Source organism: Alosa pseudoharengus, unplaced genomic scaffold (assembly GCF_046254945.1).
Source record: "Alosa pseudoharengus isolate Yale_2024_CS ecotype anadromous, Long Island Sound unplaced genomic scaffold, YU_APseudo_1.1 YU_APseudo_1.1_scf_20, whole genome shotgun sequence".
In the NCBI taxonomy this organism is placed as follows: domain Eukaryota; kingdom Metazoa; phylum Chordata; class Actinopteri; order Clupeiformes; family Clupeidae; genus Alosa; species Alosa pseudoharengus.
In genome coordinates, this window is record NW_027468664.1 from 9,982,075 (window position 1) to 10,004,513 (window position 22,439).

General features: G+C 40.6%; 2 long non-coding RNA genes across 3 annotated transcripts; both read right to left on the bottom strand.

Annotated features, from left to right (window-relative positions):
- Window positions 1–4,652: 4,652 nt before the first annotated feature.
- On the bottom strand, window positions 4,653–5,295 carry LOC143136593 (uncharacterized). Its single transcript, XR_012989358.1, has 4 exons — window positions 5,136–5,295; window positions 4,950–5,042; window positions 4,772–4,838; window positions 4,653–4,670 (listed from the first exon to the last, which is right to left on the bottom strand). It is a non-coding gene; the product is annotated as an uncharacterized LOC143136593 (long non-coding RNA).
- A 223-nt stretch (window positions 5,296–5,518) lies between these two features.
- LOC143136594 (uncharacterized) lies at window positions 5,519–7,064 on the bottom strand. 2 transcript variants are annotated; one of them, XR_012989360.1, is made up of 5 exons: window positions 6,776–7,064; window positions 6,320–6,447; window positions 6,112–6,192; window positions 5,721–5,861; window positions 5,519–5,556 (listed from the first exon to the last, which is right to left on the bottom strand). It is a non-coding gene; the product is annotated as an uncharacterized LOC143136594 (long non-coding RNA). The 2 variants fall into 2 exon arrangements; XR_012989359.1 differs by having other exon boundaries at window positions 5,721–5,828; window positions 6,776–7,062.
- Window positions 7,065–22,439: the final 15,375 nt, after the last annotated feature.

Consider the following 22,439-nt stretch of genomic DNA (forward strand, 5'->3'; position numbering starts at 1 on the left):
TTGCATTGTATTCTCCACATTTTAGATACATTTTGGTGTACCACATGGTATTTTCTTTCAGTGAATCTTTTGCTTTGCAATGACCTTCCTGCCCTCCTCTTGGCTGCCTTCACTCCTTCGTCTTCATTAACATTAATCTTTTTGGCCTCAATAATCCAGTTACATAGTCTCTGTTTTTGGTTTTGGATTTTGTGAAATACATTTCTAAATAAATGCGACTTATAGTCCGGTGCGACTTATATATGTTTTTTTCCTGTTCATGATGCATTTTTTGACTAATGCGACTTATACTCAGGAGCGACTTATAGTCCGGAAAATACGGTATATACAATCGCTTAAATCGCAAAAACAGCCAGTAGCTGGTTTTGAGTCTACCATGTGCAGTTAAGTTTTTATGGCTTATACCCGAATTGTCAATGGAGAAATTGCATTGAATTCTTACTTCTGGAAACTCCTGTGGGCGGGACTGTGATGCTCTATGGAAAGTAGCTAAAGCTAGCTCTAAAAGTCGCTAAATGACGCACTAATTTGCATATCAATGACGCTACGTCGTGAGCCCTTGAATTCCCCTTTACTCCTGTTTTCTTTTCTCCTACTCATATAGGCAACTTTAAGAGCCTAATTTAAATATATTTGATTCAATATACTTGTAGCCTATATTAATTGATACACTTTACTTTCTGTATCTTGTCATAGCCTACACCAGAATGAGCATCAGGTGGCTGAAAAGCAGTCATTTCCAAACTATTCCCAACTGCGCCATCTGCTTCGCACTGCTTGAAGTCTGAGTAGAACTTCATCATAGCCTATACACAATTTAACCTTATGGCAATGGCTATATTTTGGATATATTTAGGCTACATAATATAGGCTTAAATGTCACTCGGACAGACCGACAGATTTTTTTTACTCAGCCGACAGTCCTGCATTGACAACATTGAAGCTATAGCCTAAACGAATGCTATAGGATTTTCTAACATGGGCCTATGCTCGATTTTGACTATCTGCTTTGCTTGTGAATGAAGTTGTAGCCTACTTTCCTTTGTTCAATGTTCTTGTTGAACGATGCTGGCAAGCGTGTCCCTGTTAGATCTATAGAACATCTACTTCCTTGTAATAAAATGGGCTGATGCTACATAGGCCAGTCATTACTTTTATAATCATGGGGCAACACTTTGGACGAATTTGCGATGTAATTCACTAACGAAACAGGCATGAGAGGGGAGTTTGCCATCGTTGCAAGTTTTTTCTCACGCTTTGTGCTGCTGCAGTCAGCCTGGGCAAACCGAGGGATAACACGAAGAGGGAAAAAAGTCGCCAGACACACGAAAAAGTCGCCAGATTTGTTGTCAGTCGCTAGATAAGCCAGAGACGGCCAAAAGTCGCTAAATTGGCAAAACTGACCGGAAACGGGGGCTGTTTACATTTGGTTGTAGTCTTTCCGCGAGACCTTCTTTTACTGTCTATAATGCTTCAGGCTCAAATATTGAGCGGAAGTTTATACACGGTTGTGAGGAATCTGAAAAAATAGTTCTACAATAGCAAATAACACGGCTGTAAATCATACATTGCGCCGATATATTTGTTTTTAATAATCAACGAACACCACCAACCACTCGGTGAGTTGCACAGTTTTGAAAACGAACGTTAAGGGTTGTTTTAAGGACATGTTTGTGCATGGTCATAGGCAGCCACTCCGAAGCATTAAAGGTGATTCAAAATGAGTCAGAAAAGTCGAGACAGGACCAATCGTCAAAATGTCGGTGTCCACCACTCTAGTTTATCCAAAACAAACCAGAAAAGGGGCTCAAAGTGCTAAATACCGGAATTATCTTTTAACTATGCTATTATTTTTCAGCAATATACCATACTAGCTTATTAGCTTACCGTGGGCAAAACAGCCATCACAATAACTATTTTGGAAAAACAGTGATAACGCTAACAGGATCACTGATGATAAAAGACGAGTGTAATTGTGAGTTAGCCTATTTTCAAAAAGGAATAAATGGCTGATGTTTATTTTGTGTTGTTTCAGATTGAAGTTGACTGAGGCATTAAGACAGCCTGATCAGTTATCGATGGGAACAGTGTAATCAACACCTTAAACTTTGTCTGGGATTGCACTTCTACAGCCAGATTGTTGATATGAATAAAAAATAATAAGACACTTATGTGTAAAGTCCCCCCCCCCCCCTATTGTGTTTAGCCTTTATGATGTTTATTACTTGAACTCTTGGGAAAACATTACAAACTTGTAGCCTGGGTGAACCTAAACGAACCTGTTAGCAAATATGTAGCCTATTGCAAACAGATTTTTCTGGATAATTACCAATCACATTTAATATGTCAATAAAGCCGGCTGATCTGATAAACGGGTCCGTACCACACATAATAAGTATTATTTTTGATTTCTCCTCCATCTATCTACCCATGTCCTTGATTGCCTAGCCTTTCTGCCCCACCCCCCACCCCTATCCCCAACACACACACAAAAAACACACACACTTACATCATCACTGTCATCACCTCACATACATACAGCACACTGCTTGCTACAGTAAGCCTCCTCTACATACTTGCTGCACACTGCCCCCCCCCCCCCCCCCCCCCTACATACACAGCCCATTGTCTTCAGGATCTTCTCCAACACATATCCTCTACATACTTACAGCCCACTGCCCCCACCTACCCACACACACACTACACACACACACACACACACAGTCACTGCTCCACTCCCCTCCCGCCCACACACACATCTTCACTGTCATCACTCACATACATCATACATACAGTAGGGGAGCTAATATTTGGTCACTAGTAAGCTACATCTGTCCTCTGTCAAATACAAATGCATTTTCAGCTTTGAACAAAACCGTTCAGGAATTATTACAGCAAAAGTGGGACGTGCGTTTTGTTTCATTCGTCCCTCCTGGTCGGGACAGTTGAAACAACATAAGGGGACGAATGAAACATACAGTTTAAGCCATAAACGTCCCAGAATTTCAAAATGTTACTACATATCATGAATGGTACTCCCAAAAGGTGTTATTTTAGATAGATTGTTGCAGGGCTATACGTCTTCGTGCATGTCTGTTAACAATCCATTGCCATCATCGTGAAGCGTGTATGAAGCGGTTTTTGAAATATCATGTCCTGTGGATGATTCTGCCATGTTTATAGCTAGAATGGTAAGCTTTCCCATTTATATCATGTTTATATTGTTGAAAATGTCGTTTCACTAGGTTTTTACGTGGGTTAGGCCACTGCACATCCAAATAAGTAGGCTTAACGACCCATCGGCTGTCAGTCTCCATAGGATAACATGGGAAAACTCAACCCCCTACCTGGTGGGCCCAAATGTATTTTCATCTTCCTAAAACTGTTTTTCCATGTCTCACCTCCATAGATGATTGTTTAAACACAGATATTTGTGCATTTAATTAAAATACATGGAGGTACAGCCTGTTCGGGACGATTGAAACACTTGTTTCAATCGTCCCGACACAGACATATGACACTATAGCTTGTTTTGCTTTCCATGTAAACAAGCATGCGATATGAAAGTCTGGGATTGTGGAGAACACTAAATGGTCTACTGAATAATCATTAAGTCGAACCTTTAAATGAAAAACACTGATTAATAATCGAAAAAATGTAACCGCTAATGAAGTTTACTTTTGCGCATCAAAACTCGTTTATCGCCTGTAACTCCGTGATAAAATGACATAGCAGGAAGATATTTGGCTGATAGAAGGAGGTTAACATGATCTATGTTTTGACCAAAGGACGTCTGTCTATCATCATTACACTCGGAGAAAACTGGATTGTTTCATTCGTCCCGTGTTTCAATCGTCCCGGCTCTCCCCTATACTGTAACAATTATAAGATCCTGGAGGAACTTTTAGGGGTTCTTCAATTTGAAACTGTGGGGGAACTTCAAAAGGTTCTTCGAAGAACCTTTAAAGAAAGGTTCTTTGAAGAACTTTTTCAAAGGTTGCTTGAGGAACCTTTTGAAGTTCATTACAGAACCTTCATTATTATTAACCTTTATTATTATTATTATTATTATTAGAATGTATTAACCTTTATTGTTATTATTATTTTTATTATTATAATGTGGGATAAATGTACATGAAACAACAGATGTATTTAAGCAAGAATTTAATCAAAAGTGTCAAAGCATGTCAATGGCAAAATATTAGGAATACTGTACATGAAAGGATGGACAGATAGATACATAAATAAATATATAAATAAACAAATAATACACAGGCTACATAGATGAAGGCATGAATGAAAACATCTATTAAACAATGCTATTAACAAGAACACAATTTAACTTCCTAATCTAAATGAAATAGTCAATAAATGATTGATTGAACTACAGTATTTAATTTAGAGTATGAAATTTGACATCCGAAATACGGCAATGGGGATTTTTTCTTTTGTCTTAATATCACACATAGACTGTAAAAACAACAATGTCTTGTTCACGGCCTTCGGGTATTCCATATTGAAAATTAAATAAACTGCTAGCAATGCTCCAATGCCCATCAACACATCTTCTGGTGTTACGACGTCTTGTCCGTCATGCAAAGTGTAATGGTGGTGTCTTCCTCAAAGGGGTTGCCTATCATGCACAGGGTAGGTGTGGGTGTCTTGGATATCTGAAAAGTACAGAATAACAGTATTTAGAATGGTGATTGGTGATATTCAAGCCCATTGGCAGGGGAAGTTTCTAACAGTGTTAAATGACTGGTACTCTTACCTTATCCACAACGTATGAGCCTGTCAGGATTGTCCCCAAACATATGGCCGCTCTGCTGCAAAGAGTCCTAAATTTGAACAATACACTGGATAAGTCTTATTGCAGTAATAACATACTTGTAATTCCATACAGTTTTATAGCAGTAATGACATGAAGTGTAAATCAAACTTCTTAATACCTTTGTATTTGTAGGTTGTCTCCTCACAGGCCTGATTTAGTGCAGATTGGTACTTAGGTCAATGTTATGCAGGTGCTGAATTTCAGAGAAAACCTTTAAAAAGATAAGAACAAATTACATGTTTGCTTGGCAGAAGAACATCTGAAAAATAATTTGCAGTGAACTAAATGCCAAATGTTAACTCACAGTTCAAATGTGGTGTAAAGCTGGGTATTCAGTAAGGATTTCCTGTGTGGAGTGGCGTTGAATAAATGCCACTCTGTCACTGATTGTTCTCCTTATTCTGTTTTCAATCGTATTTAGATCAGGGTTTACTTTTCAACACTCCTCCTTCATTTTTGTCTCATTGTCCTGTAAATGTTACATTCAATTTAAAGTAAAGGTCAATTTGGTTAAAGATATGTAATAAGTAGTAATATATGGTGTTTAATCATCATCTGAAAACTTACATTGGATTTGGATATGCTTTCATCACTGAGAACATCTACAACCTGTCAGTGTAAAAAGATCATCAGTGAACATATGCACACGCAAGCACACACACACACACGCACACACACACACACGATACCTGAACTACAGTGTTTGCATCCTGGGTAGCAGGTATCTGTGTGAATAGAAAAAAAAAATAAGTGTGGTTTCCCTCACATTGGATTGAGTTTTGTCCTGGAATCAAAGTAAACCTCAACAAGGATCACAGTGAAGTGTAATTCTGAAAGCTTCTGCTTGAGATACAGATGCATTTTGCTTTGTGATGAAAAGGTGACTTGCCTGTGATGAATTTTGCCTTTTCCCATGCTTTGCTCGATGGTATCCAATTTCAGGAAGGCTCAGTGGGATTCTCTCCTTCTTGAATTTGTTTTTAGCATTCCCAACCAACTATAATATGAAAGGTTATATAAACCAATTAGCCTAAAGTAAAATTCAAATGCAACGGCCTGGTTTATACAGGTGTTAAGCAACATACCAACAGAAGTGAAGAGTGTCATAGTAGGCATACATGATTCAATTGCATCTGTAAGTGAGCAGACTACAACAACCTGAATACCCCTGACAGGAATATCCCATCCCATTATCCCTACTTGTTAGGTGCACTAAAAAAGGACCCTCACTACAGCCAGTAGGCCTAACTGTATGTTTATTACTTTAATAATCTACTTACATGCATATCCTGGTCCTGTGCGATCCCGGAGGAAAGGGTGCTTAGATACAGCAGCAGCACAAATGTCATGATACTGGATACCTTTGAAATTAAACATAGAGATGGAGTAGCCTATATTTTAAATGACTGGTTGTTGTTTTGCATGAATGCAAATGAAGAATAGTAAGTAGCAGCTAAAGCTGTAGGCTACCTCATGCTATACACTTACCACATAGAAATTGAATCAAATAGGACCTGTATAATCTGTGTGCAGCAGTATGAACGTCAGGACTTCCTCCATTAATGTTAGCTTTCATTTCAGGAGAGTTGGAAACACGGGAAGTTGAAAAGTCTGTGCTTAAGGAGTAAAATAGACAGAATATTTGGCTAACATTCAGTTTAAGCATAGCATACAAGCCAAGGCATAATGCTAACGGTATCTTATAACTTAACAAACTAACGGTAGGCTAAATAAGGCTAAGCTCTAACGTTATGTTAAACAAAAAGTTAGCTCTAAGGTTAACGTTCACGAACGATGACACGTTGACCTTACCTTTAGTTGTATGCTGGTTAAAACGTCTCGTTTCCATTTAATATGTAGAATATGTATCATTTAAGGTATAGTTTCTGACAAACGTCAACATTAAAAAAGCTTGAGATAGGGCTGTCAAAATGTTGCACTCACCTCCTGTAGTAACGTTGACTCAACTGTCAAATTCTGTTGCCATTTTTAAAGAAGATTCCACACGCGCGTCATCGCCTCGAGCAACACCTGTGCGCCCATCGAGTTATCCGACCGTGTTCTGCTGCTATTTTGGCATAGGCAGTAGGCCTAGCCTATGCTCGTCTAGTTTTTCAAAATAGTTAATTACACACAATTAACAAAACACCACACAAGTAGCTGAATGCTTCAGATCTTTTGCGCAATGAAACACTAGTCAAACTATAGGCGATTACTATTCAAAACTGTTATTTTGTTGTCATAGCCTATCACAGGCCTAGCCATCATATTATCTGATTAGGTTATGTTTTGAATCAGTTAGGCCTAGGCTACACAGCAATATAGGCCTGTAAAAGATAAATTCAAGAAAATTATTCTTTCTCAGCTGGAGATCCTCCAGGAACCTTGATTAAATTTGGTTCTTTGAGGAACCTCCTTTCATACTGAAAAATTGTTAAGGTTCTTGCAGAGACCTCTAATATCTCTTTTCCACCAAGGCAGTTCTGGTGCTGGTTCGGAGTCAGTGCCAAATATCGAACCGGTTCTTTGCTTTTCCACACAAATAAACCTGGTTCTGGGCCAACAAAACAGGTTCCAGCTCAGCACCAACTCTGAACTGGTCTAGAGATAAGAACCGCTTACGTCAGGTGCTGGGGGAGATCGTGACGTACCTAAAACAAAAACTTTGCGACGCCATTTTTTTTAAACACCGGTCAGCTGTTAACGTTTGATCAGCTGTTAACGTACTTTGGGTAGAACTAATGGACGGAAAACAGAAACAACCGTGGTCTGTGGAGGAAACAACTGTCTGCTGGCTTTGTGGTCCTCCACAGAAATTCAAAGTAAATTGGAAGGAGCTGTGCGGACAAAACCAATCTTTGAAAAGCTAGAAAATGAAATGTCTATAGCGGGTTACCAGAGGAGTGTAGACCAGTTGATAAACAAAATTAAAAAATTAAAAAAAGATTATCGGGACCAAAAAAGGGAGCTTGGGCGGTCGTCAACGAAAATCCCCACATTTCGACGTCCTGGACTCCATACTTGGTGACCGGCCGGCATGCCAAACCACCGGGGCACTGAACTCTGCCACAGCCACAGCCTTGTTAGAGGCTATGGTGAATGGAGAGGCAGAAAATTCCAATGCTTCAGGTGGGTCTTATATTTCATATGTTTCAATGTCACTCATGTTTTTTTTTTAAACTGTGTAGCTATGTATTGTTACAATGTTATAGTTAGGTGACAACAAGCAAAATGTAGCAAGCTACCGCTAGCAAACTTAGCCTAGAAGCTACCAAGGTTACCTTGGTTACAGTTGCTAAACGTTAACGTTTTCATAAGGCATTTACTAACGTTATGACTGCATTACAAAAAGCAGAAATTTGAATAAGTGTGTTGGACTTATTTCAGTCTGTGCTTTCAAACTCTGTTCCCTGTTTTGGTTGTTTAGAGTTGTCTGTCACTGGTGAGGAAGGGGATGTTGACGACACGGAGCTACCACCACCACCACCACCACAGGACTGCAGCTCACCGCGTCCGGTACCATCTGCCTCCGTGTCATCACGGCAAGCCAAACGAGGTAAAATATTTTGTGCTATGTATTCCGTGTTTCCTTAATGTTTAGACCTACATTTTATACATTACCTCATTGCGTATATTGTCCAACAAGCATTTAACCTTTACTTACTTACTTAGGCCTACTGCCCTTTATGCCTCCTACCTCCAAGCATTTAACCTAGTTTCTTAAAATGAAGGGTCAGTATGTCCTACTGAAACGGTAGATTATGGTCAACATGCAGGTGCATTGTTTGCAGATTTTGTTAGAAATTGTTCAATTATGGTGGCAGGCAATGTAAAACAAACTGTAGCTTATCTGCAGTAATGTGTGGACTTGTACTAGTAGTGCACAGTACAGTACAAGATGTATTTATATTACAGCAACTATGCTCTGGTGGTAGATAGTTTGACATTGTCATCTAATCACACATTTTGGTTTGGTTTGTTTGTTTTCTACACAGCAAAAAGAAAGCGTGACAATGAGGAGCTGTTGGACTACATGGAGAAGGCTGACGATAAATTATTGCAGCTCAACAAGGACATGGCAGCAAAGATTGAGGCAGACACAAGCGCTCTGCTTGGGCTCATGGGGCGCATGGTGGCAGTGATGGAGGCGCAAGCAAACAAATAGAGAATACTGTTTTTAATTTAATAAATATGTTATGTTATTTATTTATTTGATTGTTAATGCCAATAAACACATGTTTATATATTTACCAACATTCTCACCCTTCCCTATTCCAAAAAACAGTTTTGAATATGTGAATGTGCCGTGCAAACAAACCTCATTTGGCACAACACACACAGGCACAACCGGTTAAAATAATTTCATGAATGTATTCCACATTAACTACCTATCCAAAATTACAGGGATAAATCAACAGATACTGTACATGTACCACAACACAAAACAGGTAACTGGCAGTAATAATGTATGAAAACAATCACTCCTCTATACTGAAATAGTTCATTAAGGCTGCTCTAATATCTGCCCCTTCTTGCTCACCATGCTCAGGTAATACCTGATTTGGAGGTTGAATGTCTAACTGCCTGTCTCTGCGATCCTCAATGTATCTGTCACCATGCTCTTCACAAATATTATGAAGCACACAGCAGGTCAAGGTCATTTTCTTGCTGAGCTCCAGCTTGCAGTCATTTCTCTTGAGGAGACATCTCCAACGTCCCTTTAACCTTCCAAAAGCCATCTCTACAGCCGAACGCGCACTGCTCAATCTGTAATTGTAGGTGCGTTGTTCAGGTGACAGTCTTCCAGTGTCTGAGAAGGGCTTCATAAGCCAATTTTGCAGTGGGTAAGCGGGGTCACCGATGAGGTAGTGTCCAACATTAATGCCAGAGATTATCTTTTTGTTTTGTCCAAGTAATTCCCCATCACTTAGTTGCCCCCACAAATGTGATTGTCTTAGCACTCTTGCATCATGCACACTCCCTGCATAGCCCACACACACATCCCAAAACAGTCCTTTGCCGTCCACAACTCCTTGCAATATAATCGAGTGCCACCCTTTCCTGTTAAAATAGTCACGGGGATACTCCTCGGGTGCAATGATTGGGATGTGGCTTCCATCTATTGCACCAACACACTGTGGCATTCTCCAGCGGTTATTGAAGAAGGTGGCCATTTCAACCAGCTTAGCAGCATCTGGAGTGGTGATGTGTTTAGAGAGCAAGACCCTTATAGCCGAGTCACAGAAATCCTGAACACAGTTAAACACTATGCTTATACCTACCCCAAAAAGGTGGCCAATGGTCCTATACTCGATGCCGGCGGTAGCCAGCTTCCAGAGAGCAATTGCTACACGTTTTCTAACTGGAACAGCCATACGGTAATTGGTGTTCATTTTGACCATGAGATGCCTGACCTTATGGCATATGTATTCAAATGACTCCCGGGACACTCTAAAGTTTCGAATAAACTGTGTAGGGGTGAAAGCCGGCACAACTGTGTCCCACCAGGTTTGTGATAGGGGGTATGCCCAAACAGCATGTGTCCTCCTCCTCGTTGCCCTCAGCCTTAATACAATCTGCAAAGGCAAAATCCTGTATCATTTGGTTTGTTTACAGATAGGTTATGGTATTGTGATGAGAAACGAAAATTGTACAGTATAGTACAGTAACGTTATTACATCCACGACACGACCCCCCCCCCCCACACACACCCACACACCAAGAACATACACACACCCCAAACACTCATACGCATACATTTAATTATTTATAATTCCCTTTATGAGTACATGACAATACACTACTTGAACTAACAGTAAGCTTGACGCTAACGTTAGAGCATTGATATGCTATAGATCTTGCCATCGCATGCCTGCAAAAATGTAATAATAACAGTCAAAACATGCAAAATAAATTACCTTTCTTCTTGAACGTATCCGGTGTCCATAGCGGTCACGAAGAGTTGTCAAAGCGCGTCTCCGAATTCCAGTGTGAATTTGTAAAGCCAGGAGCAAAAGCATTGGTATGTAGTCCTCCATTGTTTATTATGATTGATGACTTCATGACGCGTTGCTAGGACAACGGAGGTGCAAGCAGTGACTTAAAGACGTAGCCCTACGCTGGCTCGCAGTCTGTGGAAAATAAGCCTATTTCACAGTGTCCAGGTGTCCGGCCTCATTGATGTTAATGATGCCTTAATTGGCAGGGTAAAACGTCTTCCTGCTTTTGTCTTTCCTGTGGACTTTTCTTTTGCTGTCTATGGGACTGTGCTGTTCCACAGGAAGTTGATTTACACAGTGGCCCCATCTTGTGAAATGGGCTAATCGACTGGTTCTTAGATAATCTGGCGAGTGGAACCAGCACCGAACTGGTATAAGCACCAGCCCAGAACCAGCACCTGGTTCATATTGGTGGAAAAGAGATATAAGAGCATCAAGGCACGTTTGAGCTCTCAGAAGAGCCCCTGGGTTCTTGGAGTAACATTGAGGTTCTTCAAGGAACTATCCAATTTTTACAGTGTACTTAGTAAGTCCCTTCATGATACTTGCAGTACACTGCCCCCTCCCTCTCCCCTACATACACAGCACATTATTTCATCAGGAAGCTTCTCCAGCACACATCCCCAACATACTTACAGCACACTGACCCCTTCACTGCCTTCAGTAGAATGACCACTCTTGAAACCAGACTGCTTATGGTCTAGCACAGCGGTTCCCAAACTTTTCCCCCCGCGTACCACCGCCTACATTCCGACTCGGCTCGCGTACCCCCACCATCCGACACATAAACACATTAAAACGTAACGCATTCTATAACCACCCCCCCCACCCCCCCCCGGTTTTAGGTGCGTGCATTTGGTCAGTTAAAAAGTTATGAAAATTAGCCTGCATAGTAGCCTAACTACATCCACATACAATATCTTATAATAGGCCTACAACAACGCATGACAAGGATGTATTCGTTTGGACAACATTAGGCTATACAGCCTAGAACTTAGGCTACCTTTAGTTTGTTAAATGTAAAGCCTAGCTTAATGTTACCTTTCTTGCCCATCTGAAATAACTCCTAGCTTTGCTCCTTCCCTCCTTTCTGTTTTTGTTGTTTTAAAAAACCTGTTATATCCGCGAAACTTTCCCCCCACGGACCATCCAACGCATTCAAAAGTAACGCATTCTATTAGCTATTCCAGGCGTCATGTTTAATAAGCTGCCCTTTTTTGATGAACACATACAGAGTTTATAAATTCTATCCTTTAATTTCATGTTTCCATATCGTTATGACCTGATTCGAAATTATGTATTTATTAACGAATTAATAACAAAAGATTTAACATTTTCATTTTATACCTGTCCGCCATAGCCCTTTTCCTCTCGCGTACCCCCTAGAAGCAGCTCGCGTACCACCGGGGGTACGCGTACCACAGTTTGGGAATCCCTGGTCTAGCAGGTTGTTCTGATACAGGAAGTCATAGACTTGCTTGAAGAACACTTCCTCCAAAGCCAACAAGAAAGGAAGAAGGGAGACAGGTCTGTAGTTCTTCATCAATTGTATGAAGTGTACTTTTTTTTTAGCAAAGACACAACCCTTGCCTGTTTAAAAGAAGGAACTATTCCAGAACTGAGTGAAGTATTAAACACATGCATGACTGCTGGCAGATCAGCAGGTGTGATAGACTGCAGAAGAATAGATGGGACAGGATCCAAAGGGCATGTTGTTGGATGACTTTGCTGAAGCAGTAGAGAAACCTCTTCTTCATCAAGAGGAGAGAAAGAGTCCAACAATTCACAGGGCAAAGCTCTCCTAATGGGCTCATCAAACTTTCAGTGAAAATGTTGCAAAGTCATCTGCTGACAGTGAAGTAGCTGATGGCAGTGTTGGAGGATTGAGAAGAGACTTGAAAGTCGAAAAAAGTTTTCTACTGTCAGTTGCGCTCTCAATCTTGCTCTGATAAAATGTCTTTTTTGGGGCAACTGTGGCCTACTGGTTAGCACTTCGGACCTGTAACCGGAGGGTTGCCGGTTCGAACCCCAACCAGTAGGCACGGCTGAAGTGCCCTTGAGCAAGGCACCTAACCCCTCACTGCTCCCCGAGCGCCACTGTTGTTGCAGGCAGCTCACTGTGCCGGGATTATTGTGTGCTTCACCTCACTGTGTGCTGAGTGTGTTTCACTAATTTACGGATTGGGATAAATGCAGAGACCAAATTTCCCTCACGGGATCAAAAGAGTATATATACATACATACATACATACAAGTGTAACAGTGAATGAAAAAGATGATAGCAAAGACTGGTAGTTACTAAGATCATTTCCATCTCTGGATTTATGTCATTTTCTCTCAGCAGCTCTAAGTATTACGATTATTAAAGGATAATTCCGGTATTTAGCACTTTGAGTCCCTTTTCTGGTTTGTTTTGGATGAACTAGAGTGGTGGACACCGAAATTTTGACGATGGGTCCTGTCTCGACTTTCTGACTCGTTTTGAATCGCCTTTGACTGCTTCAGAGTGGCTGGCTATGCACTATGGCTATCCACTAGGTGAGTTGCACAGTTTTGAAAATGAATGAAGTGTTGTTTTAAGGACATGTTTGTGCATGCCCATAGCCAGCCACTCTGAAGCAGTCAAAGGCGATTCAAAACGAGTCAAAAAGTCGAGAGGAAGAATGCATAACTATAAAAGCATATCCTCCTTGAACTACTGCAATGTTGATCATGTCCCTTCCCGGCACAGTCTGTTTACCAACGATCTTACAACGCAGCTGGGAACCTGTTGGTAGCTCTGGGAACCTGTTGGTAGCCTGCTGTTTAACCTACCATCGGCGTTTAATTACATCCAGTCTGCATAAACATAACAATAACGTTATCTTATAAATGCACTTTATGTCTAGCCTACCGGTATTTTCTTAATCGAATAGTTTAGTAGCCTAACTGTAGTGCGAGTCTTAAAACTGCAACAATGAACCTTTTTTTAGTATCCCTTTTTGCACCTACAATATATGGTCAACAACCATATGAAATGTTATTCATCATGAATTCCTCATAAATCTAATTACTCTCTTGCATCCTTAAAGTGACATGCACTCAATTAGACCATCACCAAAACAATGTAATGACATTAAATAATGTTAATATTTACTGAAGCTAAGCAGGCTTAGTTAGTACTTGGATAAGAGACCTCCTTGGAAGAGTACTTTCCTGCTGGAAGTGGTGTTGGTGACTGGCCAGTAGGTGGCACTCTTCTCTGTGGCCAAAAGCCACCAAACAAATATAAATCCCAATGCCCTAATGCAGTGACAGGGACACTGTACTGCAGGAGATGTTTTCCTCTGCATGAATGTTAAATTGAGGTCCTGACTCACCATGGTTGTTAAAGATCCCATGGCACTTATCGCAAAGAGTAGGTGGTTCCCTGATTTGCTTTATTTACGTACACATACATAAAGACATACACACACACACAAAGACACGTAAACACACACACTACACATACACACACACATAAATGCACACACACAACATGCACAAACACATAAACACACATATACACACACACACACATAAAAACATACACACACAAAGACACATAAACACACACACTACACATGCACACACACACAACACGCACAAACACGCACACAAACACATAAACACACATATACACACACACACCCTCACACACATGCACCCACACATACAAACACACACACACAAAAAAAAACTATCTTACAGTGTACATGCAGGCACACACACTCAATGAACACACAGAGAAGCACACATATACACAAAAACAACCACACACTCAATTACAAACACAAAAGTAGAAAATGAACACAATTTGACAAGCGTGACTTATTTTTGTGGAAAAAATGTGCTGGACTGGGCGGCGGTCATATTTTGTACCACTTTGCGGTACATCTAGTTTCCCAACTATTAGCCGCGGTTTAAACATTGATAGTGAGAGTGGTAGTTAGTAGAGGGTAAGTAAGTAGGCTATAGCCAGTTGTGCCACAGCGTCCCCCTGAAAGAATGTTTTAATAGCCATTGTCCTAAGTTGAATGACAAGTGATTTGTGCCTCTGTGTTTTTTTGTTTTTTTCCATATTGTATGAGGACTCTACTAGGGGTGTAACGGTACACAGAAGTCACGGTTCGGTTCATACCTCGGTTCGGACATCACGGTTCGGTACGAGTTCGGTACAATGGAGGGAAAAGCAAACAAAAATGCAGAAAGCATTTTTTTTGTACATGTCTCAGCCTGTACCACCTAGTGTCATACAGTCTCTTCCCTGAGCTATCTGCAACAGCCAAGTGTGTAAGATGTAGACTAAACAGTACAATAAGTACCCAGACTCCATCTGTAACTTGTAAACAAAATAAGACAATCAGCTATAAAAATGAAAATAGGCCTACAGCATCTCTTATTTCTGAAAGTGCAAATTACATAGAAAAATGATTTTTAAAAATCCATTTAAGCAAGACCTTCAACATCTGTGTTTAGTTGTATATGGAAGAGTCTACAATTTGCCTCAATATTTTTAATTGTGTGTAAAGTAATAATCTAGCCTACTAACTGTGAAAATATCACAGTATTTTACCTTTTTTTTTAAAACGAAATTGCTCCTTTCATTTCATAAACAGACTAGCCTACAACTAGGTTAACTCACCGTAGCATGGTTTGTTTATTAGCCTGGTTAGCGTTGTCACTTTATTTTACTGTCTATGCACTTAACACTACCAGCTCCTCATGTGAGAAGTTGCAAGTTACCCCAACATAAAGGTAATTACCACGCGATTTACATAGCTTTCTGTCATTACGAAATGATTTGATTTAAGCCATAGGTTTTGGCCCTATTTGTATGTGTATCCAAACCCAGATAGCAAGCACACGTTGTCACAACGTTGCCATTGGTTGGCAGTGTCGGAGGTGGAATTTCAACGTTGAAACAATGTCACAACAACCGCAGCGCCTCAAGCAATTGTATATAGAATGTTGGTTTATAGAATGTTGGATTGTTCTGCGACAAGCTGCGTCAAACAAAAATATTTAGAGGATCGATCTACAACGTTGAAACACAGTCACGCCAACGGCAGTCCACCGACTGGCTGCAACTGCAGCGAATGTCAACAACGCAAGATTTCGGGTTTTATTATTTATTATTATTATTTATTGCATTTGTGAGATAATTTTAGAAGTTTGTAAGACCTCTTAAAGGCCTCTTAAAACAAGAGGATTTACAACGTTGAAACACAGTCACGCCAACGGCAGTCCACCGACCGGCTGTTTGCAACTGCAGTGATTATCTTAAACGTGCTAATTACGTGATAAATTATAAAACAATCTTTTTTAATACTACAAAATAACATTTGCTAAATGAACCTTAACTTTTTCAGCCATAGGTTTGTAGATTATACATACCTGCTTCTGTTTGTAAGACTAGGATATTTGTTTTCCCACATGCAATCAAGAAAAGCAGTAGCCAACTTATTCCTATGACCAATAAGTAACTAAGTATACCCACAGAAGTCACTGAAAAAGAGTGCATTTCCCAAATAGGTCAAGCTATCGCAACTCCAACAAAAAGCATACTATAGCTCACCCATTAGAAGTTCCACTCTAATGGGTATAACTGTTAAGCAGTTAGGCTATTCATGGTGGAACTGATGTCCAACTTTCTGGTTATAGGCTAGATGAGATCCAAGCACTAATCATGTAACATCAGATATTTCAGTTGGAGTTGCCCGTGACCTCACCATAAAATATGACTGCCATGGTCCAATAAAGTTTTTCTGATAGAAAATTCCTTATGTCTGACTGGGCATTATTTAAATGTGTATCATAATGTGCCACTGCAATTACACCTAATACAAACAAGTAAATCTTTGTATTAGACAAAGTTAATTTGTCAAATGATTTCAGCCTTCCCCCTAATAACTCACAATTTAAGTGAATGTCATCTTACAGTTTCATGTAAAGTATGTTTGTTGCTGAAAACCATGACACAAACCCAATGTTTACAAGCCCATCATTTATTTAATACTGGCATTTCACAGTATACGAGATCACTATTTCACTCATGAGTGAGTAATCACTTTCCCAGTAGCGTGCCATTAAGTCCCAGCCAATCTCATTCTGAGCTGCAGAGAGCACCTGAATGGACCAGATAGAAACAAAAAAATATACATTAGACAGAGAAATAGATAGCATGGATTTTAAAAACAAACAAAAAAGTTGCATTACATGTTTGTCACACTCATTTTACAATGTACAGTGGTGCTATTTAGTCAATCACCCTCTAACACACACACACAGCAACACAGCTGAAGGTGTGTGTATTTGCAAGCATGGATCAAATAGGCCAAAGGCACATTTACAGTGGTTTCTGTACTTACTTGGTGTACTTAAATAAAAATATTCAATGGAAATAACAATTGACCAATTTCAATATATGAATTTATCTTGTCTAGGTTCTTATTGAATTGAATTTCCCCTTGGGGATCAATAAAGTATCTATCTGTGGATCTATATTGAAAACTATATTTTGAACTTTTTTCACTGTTGTGTAATGATTGATTGGAAGCATACTCTGACTTCACCACAAGTTGTGTTGTTTGAAAGAAATATTCATGCTTTTCATGTTTTTAATGTTTATCACTGTTATAAAAAATGCCCAGCAAGAAACAAGTCAGTGATTGGTCAGTGTACATGTGGATAATGCAGAGCGACATACATGGCATGGTGCTGGTAACAACAGGAAATGGATGCTTCTGAAACAGAGAAATGATATTAGATTAGTAAACAGAGTGTGCTTTTAGAACATTGGATAAATGGTTGCTGATAATGGGCAATGTAGATATTGCATTAAAAATAAGCCATTTCTTTCTACAACAGTAGAGAACAGTTTTGCAATTATGTAAGTGCATACTGTGTGTGTAAGGCGGTCATACTGGTTTACTAGAATGACCAACATAACCTGGCATGGCCAGATAAATCAGCAATGTAGACCGGCAACACCAGCTAAAATGACTTGAGATGATACGACAAGCAAAACCAGCTGAATTACCATCGCAAGCTGGGTAAACCAGCCGAAGCTATGTTGTCGCATGAGTTTTGCTGGTCTAGCAGGTCAACCATCATAGGGTGGTCAAACAAGCTGGTCAACCAGCAAACCACCTTAAGCTGGTCAGGCTGTTTTTTTTCAGCAGGGTAGCCCTGACTGTAGCCTATAGCCCTGGTCCCTTGTCGGACCTCATAGTTCAGCAGTTAGCCTACACATCAGATGTATGGAATAATGAACACAGTATGCCAGGCTGTGACAAGTAAATACAAACGTTGTTGACATGTCACGCAGTTTCTAAGCTAAAACATCGCCTCACTATCCGCTAGCTGCCTGTGCCCTGAATACACGGCAGAAAAACAGTCTGTGTTGTGTTACGCTGGTAACAGGAAACAGATGCTACTGAAACAGAGAAATTATATATTAGTAAACAGAATGTGCCTTTGGAACATTGGATGAATGGTTGCTGATAATGGGCAATGTAAATATTGCATTAGAGATAAGACATTTCTTTCTACAATAGTAGAGAACACTTTTGCAATTATGTAAGCGCATACTGTGTAACCTGAAAACTGTTGCACTGATTAAAAAAACAAAAAAACAATGTAATTGATCTCAGCTGGTATTTTGTCTATAATGGAGTGGAATGGAAATTTCTAAGTGATCCCAAACTTTGGTAGCCTAGAAATCTAGACGCACCCTAGCGGCCAAGGTGATGTAATTTGCTGCCAGGGTAGTCTAGCAACTCTCCGTTGGCTTGCGAGTTGGAAAAATTCAACTTCAGTCAGGCCAATCACATCGTGTATAGAATCAGTAAGCGGACTTAACATAATGATGGCATAGTTGCGACTGTTCTGCGTGAATTCCCTGCTACTTGAAAACAAAGAAGATGGATGCTGCTGCTGGCGAACAGCGTGACACGAGTTAAGCTTTGTTTAAATTGGCAAAAGTTTGAACAACTAGCTCCGCTGGTGGGAAAATGCATGGTTGTAGCACTATCCTATTGCGTGCAGAGGGAATTTGAAAGACAACCGTTTATCCCGCCCCTTGGACTGAGCACTGCGAATGGTCCTACATCAAGATGTGAGGTCTGGCTCATCAGGCTAAAACTTTGGTAGTGCATGTTTACAAGAATTCCCCTCACAACTCCAAGCATACAGACAGTGTCTTCATCATCCTCAGCCTCCATTGAAGAACATAAGACAGGTGAGTGTGCCTCCAGTGTCAACACACACAATCTGACATCTCATAGCTCATAGGACTACTGATGTGTGTGTGTCTGGGGGTGTAATATAGTTACCTTCAAGGAAATAAAGCCCTCATAAGTACATTTTTCCAGAGTCTGAAAGCACACACACACACACACACACACAGAGAGAGTAGGAGAAAAAAACTGTAGGCTACACTACACATTACAGGTTAAAAGGTCCACTGTGTTCATCAACAATATAGAACATATAGGTTGCTCTCGTGCTTATGATGTAACACACACACCTGCGCGCGTATGAATAAAAGTTAACTGAAATCAACTGATTTTCAATTCACCTGGGATCGCCAACGACAGACTTTGGTCTAACATTAGACACTGTGGTGTTTTGGTCAACATTCAGGTAAAGTAGTGGTTATAAGGTCACTTTCAAGACCGCAACACCATAAACCAAGAACGATAACTGTGTAAATTAGCGTTAGTCGGATTCGCTCGCTAAAGTTAGCTGAAAACGGTTACGTTAACGTTAGCTATATCGCTAGCTGCTATAGCTTGCTTGATGCTAACAGTTATCTAGTAAACTTTACGCTATTGTCTGTCACAATAATGGCAGAGAGCAACAAATTGCTATCAAAAAGGTCTTTAAGACGGCATACAAAAAAAAATACAGAGGCCATTGTCTCTATGCTACAATCACTTAATGTGGAAAAAGTTAGCGTTACTCACGACTCCGACTGCTCCGACCATGGCTCCGACTCCTACATGTCAGGGACGGAAACGTTAGACAGCTGTGATGGAGGAGACTGGTGTAACGTTAGTACTAGCTCTAGTTTAGAGGACATAAGCGCCACCTGTGGTCTGGAGGAAATCCAAAATATCGATTACTGTATGCAAGACGAGGACTTTGACATTGACATTGACAGTCCTGATGAGGAATATGACAACATTAAATTACGTGACGATTTAAAGGCGTGGGCAGTGGAAACAAACACACCAATCAGCCATCTTTCAAGTCTTCTTGCTGTCCTTAACAAACACCTGCCCGATGCAGATCTCCCAAAAGATGGTCGGACACTTTTGTCAACTCCTAAAAGCATAGAGGTGGAAGAAAAAGCAGGGGGCTCCATGCACTTGTAACAGGTTAGACCTTATACTTACTGTATGAATCACATAATTGCACAATAGATCTAGGTTATCTAGTTACAGTTTAAATCTATTCAATTTATTACACAGTGGTATTGAGGGTCTCTAGTAGCCCCTCCTCTCCCCCTGTCTCCCCCCTTCCTCTTTCCTGTCTAATATCTTTATGGAGAGAGGTAGGTTGACTGATTGCAGCCTCATAAGCAATCTTATAAATATTTCTATTAAATATTGTCATCCATAAGATTGCTTCACTTTATATTGTTTGTATTCAGTTAATGTATATTATTTGTGAGTTATTTTTGTGAATTTACTTTTTAAATGCATTGTTTACATGTATACCTCCGTCTAGCCACATGCCAAAAATAGCCCTACAGTGATGTACAGTAGTTTAGCTAGGTAGTTGGGATAGCACATTAGCACCTGCAATATAGTTATACGTGTGAACTTTTTCAGGAGCTATTGGCGAACTCACCCTGTACTGTATGCTTTGCTGTGCGTGTGTGCAGGTATGTTTTGTTATTATTCTTCACTTTACATGCATTTTTGTTTTTGGCCTGTCTAATATCTTTATGGAGAGAGGAGCTATTGGCGAACTCACCCTGTACTGTATGCTTTGCTGTGCGTGTGTGCAGAATAAAACTCCAGCAGTATCCCGTGCTCGTTTTGGGTCATCTTTATTAATAATCAACACAACGCAGAAGTCTACCCAGTTACAATGGTGCCGTGACCCTTGGTTCATCTGATCTGCGCTCGCTAGATCACCGTGGGCTGCTGCTGTTGAAGTTACTACTACTAGCGACAGCCGCTAGCTACCTTCTGCATGGAAGCCTCCTCCGACGCGACTCCTGTTCAGTGACGTGTGTAGCCGAATTTATACGCTGGTCTGCGTAAGTCATTGACGTAAGATTAGATTAGTATTGTGCTTTCTAGACATTGCTCAGCCTGCACTAGTATTTTCTTTTTGAGAAATTACTTATATTTTACTATTGAAATTAACTAACTGATTTTATTTTGCCTGGTTTTCTACTGCATTTTCATTTGAAATAATAGGCCAATGCTTCTCAGTTAGTGATATTACATCACAAGTTACATGTGGTTTTGAAATTATTCAGCAGTATTTGGTATTATTTGATATATTGGTATAGTCACTACTGTTGAAATGTCATTTTCAAAATTGAATGGTGTTTACGTATCTAATGGGCTTGGGAGGGGTTACTCTATGGAATCAGATGGAGAGGCCAGTTATCAGAGAGTAGGCCAGTCAGTTCTGAATCCAGTAGCATGTTCCACCCCCATTACCCGCGTCATTAGAAGCTCACCGGAACGGGTGGTAAATGCAGTTGGCTATCCTACCAATAGACATGCAGAGCAAGCACATGACATTAATAATACAATGCATCACTCTACACCTAACACTCATTCAGACCCAGCACATACTCCACAAACCTGTTCAGGGGGCTGCCTGGATGCTTCAAGGCTGAACGTGGTTGTCCAATCAGATATTAAACCACCCCCATTCTTCAGAGGTGACCGTACTGACACATGCACTGTCCATGAATGGGAAGATTTGATGCAGGCTTACATTCGCCGACGCAAATATGGTACTGCTGAAATGTATGATGTGATAGCAAGCAGACTGATGGGAAAAGCCAGGGACATTGTGAAGGTTTCACTACGTAGCAACCCAGAAATTAACCCCTGTAGTCATCCTGCAGCTGTTTTTGATATACTGAAGCAGAACTTTAGTGAACTCCCATACTCTGGCATGCCCATGGCGGATTTTTATAGCACACTTCCAAAAAAAGGTGAGAGTGCACTAGACTACTGGGTGCGTCTGAACAAGGCTATAGATGTTGCCGATGAATGTCTCCGCAGGCGGGGTAGATGTGTTGAGGACGTGAGTGCTGAAGTTGTGATGATGTTTGTCACTCACTGCCCAGACCCTCACCTGGCTATGTCTTTCAAATATAAACCAGCTGGGAGATGGACAGCCCCTGAAGTGCAGGAGCGCTTAGATGATCATCAGCGAGATCTGAGACGCGGAGCTTCAATGAGTCAGCACTCTCCTCCTGTTCACAGTCCGGGCCCTGTGGCAGTCACTCAGTCCACTGCACAGTTCAACCGCTCATTCAGCAGCACGCAGGTAGAGATGAGCCATCCTGTACAGTCACCCGCAACTGTGCCGTTGACTGCAGTCCGTTCAGA